The sequence below is a fragment of the Choloepus didactylus genome, chromosome 10 (assembly GCF_015220235.1).
Source record: "Choloepus didactylus isolate mChoDid1 chromosome 10, mChoDid1.pri, whole genome shotgun sequence".
NCBI classification, from domain to species: Eukaryota; Metazoa; Chordata; class Mammalia; order Pilosa; family Megalonychidae; genus Choloepus; species Choloepus didactylus.
In genome coordinates this window covers 41,127,193-41,134,646 of record NC_051316.1, presented here as the reverse complement: position 1 = coordinate 41,134,646, position 7,454 = coordinate 41,127,193, and positions in this window count along the sequence as shown.

The following is a 7,454-nucleotide window of genomic DNA, read 5'->3' as shown; positions in this document are numbered from 1 at the left end:
AGCAGCAGATGGAGTCACAGATACACACATAACATGGCAACAGCTACAAGCAAGACCAAATGAATAGAGAATGACAACTGAATAGAGAATGACACCTTCTCTTTGAAGTGCTTCTGTCCTGCCTGTCAGAAATGTTGACCTTAACCTTCATTTCCATGTGTCAGCATTTCCTGAGCTTGCCTTCCACATGATGTCAGTGGATTCCTTGGAGCTGATTTTTCTCAGGATTTGGAATTCAGAAAAATATATAATCTTCCTGAAAAATGCTGGAAATGAATTCTTGCATGGATACACTATATTAAGATGAGGAAACTGAAGCAGGAGGTAGTTAAGAAACGTGTGCACAATTCCCAGCTAGTAAGCAACCCAGCCAAGATAGAAACCTAGGCATAAGGCTCTCTGCTTAACTACTACAGTATGCTACCTGGTTATGAGAATATAATTCCATTATAATAAATAGCACTACAAAAAGTATATATAATAAAACATTTCCATATCTAGGTATAACTTTTTGATGAAGTTGCTAAGACCCCTGTGCCAGTTTGAATGTATTGTGTCCCCCAAACGCCATTATCTTTGATGTAGTCTTGTGGGGCAGACATTTTGGTGCTGATTAGATTTGCTTGGAATGTGCCCCACCCAGCTGTGGGTGATGACTCTGATGAGATATTCCCATGGAGGCATGGCCCCACCCATTCAGGGTGGGACTTGATCAGTGGAGCCGTATAAATGAGCTGACTCAAAGAGAAGGAACTCAGTGCAGCTGTGAGTGATGTTTTGAAGAGGAGCAAGCTTGCTAGAGAGGAACGTCCTGGGAGAAAGCCATTTTGAAACCAGAACTTTGGAGCAGACGCCAGCCACGTGCCTTCCCAGCTAACAGAGGTTTTCCGGATGCCACTGGCCATCCTCCAGTGAAGGTACCCGTTTACTGATGTGTTACCTTGGACACTTTATGGCCTTAAGACTGTAACTGTGTAGCCAAATAAGCCCCCTTTTTATAAAAGCCAATCCATCTCTGGGGTTTTGCATTCCACAGCATAGCAAACTAGGGCAACCCCCTATATTCAAAGTAATTCATAAGCTTTCTTTTGCTCTAATTCATAAACTACATTCAAGATGCTGTAATTTGCAATATAGCTGTGCCCTTTAGAGGATTCCCTTCCTTCCCTCCTACCAGGTAGTCATAATAACAATAGCTAAAATATACTGGGTCTTTGCATGGGGTGCTTGTCTCCTTCATTGGCGGCCCACCCATGAACCTTTGCTCCTGGTGTTCATGCCTCTGTATGGTCCCCTTGAATCTGGGCTGCCTTTGTAACTCTATTAACTAACAGAATATGGCCACAGTGATGCTGTGCTTGTTCCTGGCCTAAGCCTTAAAAAAGACTGGTAACTTCCATGTTTAGCTCTTGGGAGCACTGAGCTGTCATGCAAGAAGTCTAACTACCTAGCTGTGTACACCACATACAGAGGCCAAATGGAGGGAGAAGGGGAGAAGCCCAGCTGAACCCAGCCCCCCATCAACTGGCCAGCTGATGCTAGTCACACAAGTGACCATAAGCAATACCAACAGAAGAATCACACAGTTGAATCCAGCCCAAATAATCAGTAGTTTCAAATCACTGAGTTTTAGGATAGTTTGTTATGCAGCAATAGATAACTAGAACCCTAATTATCTTTGTCCTTTATATGTTCATTTATTCCAAAATGTCTATTGACTGCCCTCTGTGTGCCAGTTCTAGAAATTGGATATAGTGCTGAAAATTAACAAGTAAACAAATAAGTAAACAATATAAATACTCTGAATAACATATAGCCAGATTTAGGGAAGTATAAAGATGGAGCCCCTCCAGAGGGTCATGTAGCAGATCCACAGAAGGCTAAATGTAAGACTGCCACAGGATTAGGCAATCCCGCTACTAGGAATAGACTCGGAAGAACTGAAAGCAGGAACATGAATAGACATTTGCACACTGATGTTTATGGCGGCGTTATTCACAATAGCCAATGGATGGAGGTGACTGAAGGGTCTATCGACTGATGAGCAGAACGATGAGCTGTGATGTATACATAAGATGGAACATTGTGCAGCTACAGAAAGGAATGACATCATGGGCATGCAACAAGGTGAATGAACCCTGAGGACATTATTTTGAACAAAATAAGCTGGAAACAAAAGGACAAATATTGTATGGTCTCATTTAGAAATTGCTCATAAGAAAATTAGGGCCTGGATTGTAAGCTTTTACAGCAGTCACATTTATTCCTGAGTTGTAAGTTTTATTTCTAAATGTGGAAGTGCTGTGTGCTCTTTGTGTATGACTTGGTAGTTCTCTGAATCTAAGGGTAACTGTGTGACACCTAAGACTCAGTTACAATTCTACAGCTCTGAAGGTCAGCATTACTACATACAGCAACTGTTAAAGAAGCTGAAAAAGAGATCAGACTGCAATTAGAGATATGAATTATGTTTATTTTCTCCAGAATTTAAATGTTCTGTAGTACATTATCTAACATTTATTGAAACAACCTAAATACATGAAACCTAGAATAGGGGATGAGATCTGGTGCTTCTGTATAGTTCAGTGTAATACCCTGGTACATTCCAGAGTATTTGAGGCAGATAATAAAGTATTTGCAAAGTCCCTTGAGGGACTGGAGAAAAAATATGAAACTATTAAACTTCCCCACCTGGGAAATTACTGATACTCTTTTAAGTATAGAGAACTCCCAATTTAATAAGCCAAGCCCTCAATCTTGAGGCAGGCCCTTATGAAACTTACTTCTGTAATCATAAAGCTAAGTCTACTTATAAACACACCTAAGAGTCACCCCCCAGAGAACTTCTTTGGTTGCTCAGATGTGGCCTCTCTCTCTCTAATCCAAACTCTGCAAGTAAAACTCATTACCCTCCCTGCTACATGGGACATGCTTCCCACGGGTGTGAGTCTCCCTGGCAATGTGGGACATAACTCCCAGGGATGAGCCTGGCTGTGGCATTGTGGGATTGACAATGTCTTCTTGATCAAAAGGGGGAAAAGAAATGAAACAAAATAAGGTTTCAGTGGTTAAGAGATTTCAAATAGAGTCAAGAGGTCATTCTGAAGGTTACTTTGATGCAAGCTTCAGTCAGATATTGCAAATTGCCATGGTATACCAAACCCCAACCAACATATTCCTAAAAACTGTAAAGAAAACTCAGGGCTCTATCTAAGACTCTATAAAAGTTTTTCTTGTTAAGTTTATTTCTCAGAAACTTAAAACCTCCAGATTTTTCTTACGCCATATAAGACCTAAAACTTAGAGGTACCAGTCTCTCCCAGAACATCAACCAGTTGCATTCCCCTACCCCATAATGTCAACACCCCTTTTCAACAAGAAGAAGTTAAAAAGGTAATTCCCCAAATATCTCTGAAGATTGAGAGAATGATCAAAGGAGAGGGAGGAGTTGTAACAGAGAAGTTAGGATTTACCAAATTATTTTGACTATTGAATCATTATATAGATATTTCTTTTTAGTTTCTACTATATTAGGACAGCTGGAAGGAAATTCCTGAAATTGAGGAATTGTAACCCATACTATACTTTGAAATTTGCTCTATAACTACTTGTTACTTGTACTTTGAAATTTATCACTTTTCTGCATATATATTTCACAATAAAAGTGTTTTGAAAATAAAAGAAAGGGATGCCTAAGTTTGTAGCTGGCATTTCAAGGGTATGACTAATATAAATTAAAAAGGAGAGTGGGTTTCTCTTTCTCCCTGTCCCCCAAGCCTGATCTCTTAACCTCTGATTTCTTTCACCAGGCTGGATTAAGACTGCTAGAGGTTTTAAATACTGAAGAGATTATGGTAGCATACTTCTACCACCATGTGTGATTCCAAATAAAAATATTAAATGATAAAATAAGCATAAAGAAGTGCAACAGTCATGATCTATTCTGAGATGGCGACTGTGATGCTTTAGATAAAATTGCATATATCTAGTTTTTCTATTCTTTTTTCTAATTAGAAACAGATAACTGCTTCTTCAGCTGAGTACCAGATGAAATAACTGACTTGCATTTAGGGTCATGTCTAATAAGCAGATCACATTTAGCATTGTGGAATGCTCATACTATGTGTGTATTTGGGGGCAGGTGGGAGGTCTTATAAATTCACATCTCTTCCCATGGGCATATGTTTATTGAATTGAATAGTGGGTAGAATCATTATACCACTTACAATTCTCTCTACCTGCCATCCCCCATCCCTCCACTAAGCCTTTGTAGTTGATTGGAATTTTCATGTAAATGAAATTTTTTGCCCGGTCTCTTTTCCGTTCAATTTTTCTTTTTTTAAAAAAATAATTTTAAACTTCAGAAAAGTTCCCAAAGTAGTACAGAGAGTTCTCATATACTCTTCACCCAGCTTTCTGTCAACATCTTGCATAATCATACCACAATGATCAAAACTAATAAATTGGCACAATAGCATTAAGTAAACTACAGCATATATTTACATTTCCCCAGTTTTCCACTGATGTCCCTTAATTGTTCCAGAATCCAATTCAGGGCCCAGCATTGCATTTAGTCATGTCTCTTTGGTCTTCTCCAGTCTGCAACAACCACCGTCTTTCCTTTCTTTTCATGACCTTGACATTTTTGAAGAGTACTGGTCATTTATTTCATAGAATATCCCTCAATTTGGATATATCGGATGTTTTTCTCAGAATTATATTGAGGTTATACATTTTTGCAAAGAACACCACAGAAAACATATGCCCTTCCCAGTCTATCATATTAGGGAGTACATGACGTCAGTGGCATGTTTTTAATCAAGGGAGTGACATGATACAATTTAGAAAGATAACTCTGGCAGCTATGTACAGAGTGAACTGGAGTGCAGAAAGATTGTTTTCAAAGTCATCAGTTAAGAGACTGTTCTAATAGACTAGGTTAGGAATGAAGTTAGTCTGATCGAAGACTGTGGACCAATGGATGGGGTGAAAGGCTGAATGTGAAACATATCTGAAGTAAAAAAAAAAATAAAAGGATTTGGGGGCTGTTTCCATGAGTTGAGTGAGGAGAATGAGGAACAGAGAATAATTACTAGGTTTCTACCTTCCTCCCACCCCCAGAATATTGGGTAAATGGTTGACTCCATTATCAATTGATGGCCAAGATACTATAATTAAGATTCCCTAATAAGATAGGCAGTTTTAAAGGGCTGCCCATACGTTTATGAAAAAGATATAGAAAGGGGGAGAAACAGATGCTGAGCCATTGATTTACCCTTATTTTCAAGTTTCAGGTTTGGAAATTCAGCATCTTTGGGTCTATATCTATGAGTGAGGACCTGACAGAAGTGTTGGCATGTCATCATTGTCCTCATTTTATTTAGGTGAAAGAGAATTCACATGTACTTGACAACTATGTGTTGAACACTGCACAAAAGAATGAGTATGTGTGAGTCAAAAGCAAGGGTTAAGTTGGCAACAGAATGTGCTGGGAGCAGTTGCAAATTGTTCCGTGGCTAAGGAATGTTTCATAAAAACTGGCTCTGGTTTTAACTTAGAAGACTGAAGCCAAAATGGAAAGTCAAGAGTAAAACAGTGAAAATTAATCTTCCTTGCTCATTTCTGTTAGATAGATAGAAAAAAAAAAAAAAAAACCACTCAGATTTTCTGAAAGTTAAAGAAGGCTTGCTGAACTTCCATTGACCTAAAAGCTGGCCCTTATTCTTATAATGCATCATGAAGGGAAGAAGGAAGTTTTGCTGATTTGAAGCCAGTGGATTATAATTACTTGTAATTATAAGTTTGAATTTTTATATGTATCAATAAAGCAGAGGTTTTTAACTGAGGCTGTACATCAGAATACTCTGTAAAGCTTTTTATAAAAAATACAAATGCCCAAGATCCATCCCAAGCAATTCTGATATAGTAAATGTATTAGTAAGACTCTCTTTGGTTGGGAATGGCAGAAATACAATTCAAATCAGATTCAGCCAACACTTTGGAGTGGGTAGTATATTAGTTGTCTAATGCTGTGTAATAAATCACCCAACTTTAACAGCGTAAAACACAGTTACTTCATATTGTTTCTGTGGGTTAGGACTTGGGGAGTAGCTTAGCTGGTGATTCTTGCTCAGGGTCTATCATGAAGTTGAGATCAATATGTCAGCTGGACTTCAGCCATCTGAAAGCTTAACTGGGTTGGATGAGCCACTTCCAAGATGGCACACTCACATAACTGGCAAACTGGTGCTGACTGTTGACACGGGTTTTTCCACAGTCTCCACAGTGTGCTTATGACAGAGCATGTGATCCAGGGGAGCAAGCAGAAGCAGCTTTATACAATTTTATAGCTAGGATTAAAGTGTCTTTGAGTAGGAGGAGATGTATGGAATTAATAGGTCAGATGATCCATTGTTGCTAGGCTGATGATAATCCTTACATAGAGTTTAGGTTCTAGAGCAAATATACCATATGTTTTACCCTTCTCGTTCATTTTTTTTTTTTTTTTCAATAGGGAAGAATGGTCAAAATGAATATCAAGGGAAGCCTTAAAGGGAAAAGAATAATATTTTTTAAAAATCCAAGAGTTACATGTGACTCATCTGTACTTTGGAGATATCTCCATTTAACATCTTTAACATTTGCAGAGGCCTTTAGAGTTTCTAAGATAATTTCATAATAGCTTATTTAATATTCAGAACAATTTTGGTTTTGTAGGATGGAATCAAGAGGGTTGAGATTGAAAGATGGAGCTATTAATAGTGAACACCCACCAAGTGCCAGGCATTTGACTGGATGCTTTATATTCATTAACTCTTAATCACACACCATGTGGTAGATATTAGTAATTTCAATTTTGAGGGAGATTTAGCTTACTTAAGCTCAGAAAGTTTAAATGACATGCTCACAGTCAAGTATCAGAGCTGGGATGAGAACCTAGATTTTTCTATGCACAGTACTATATGATTTCAATTTTGCTCCTTCAGTTTTTAGCACAACCAACCGTCATTGCCACTTTCCCCACCTGCTCCATCCTTGGCTTACTTTCCATCTTCTTCCAGCATAGGACTTAGCAAAACATAGAAGTCTTTAAAAGTGCAGTCCTACACTTACTATACCCAAAGAATGAATTTTTCAGGATGAATGTTATTACAAGCTTTATTGGAAATAGGAAAAAAAGGACAGAAGAAAGCTTATTGAATTAAAAGAGACCTAGTTCACAATTTACACTGAACTAAACTGAACAAGTCTGGCTCCAATATTGACTACTTGAGTGGCCTCAAATAACATCTTGGTACTTTTATTTTCCTTTGTTGTCAAGTGGGGAAAAGTACTTTAAGTTGACCTAACTTTCAAGGATATGACAGCACATGTGGCATCAAAGATAGGAAGCACTGTGTATGCCTATATATGTTTTTGTGAAGTAAATCATCATCAGGCCAGTGTACATCATC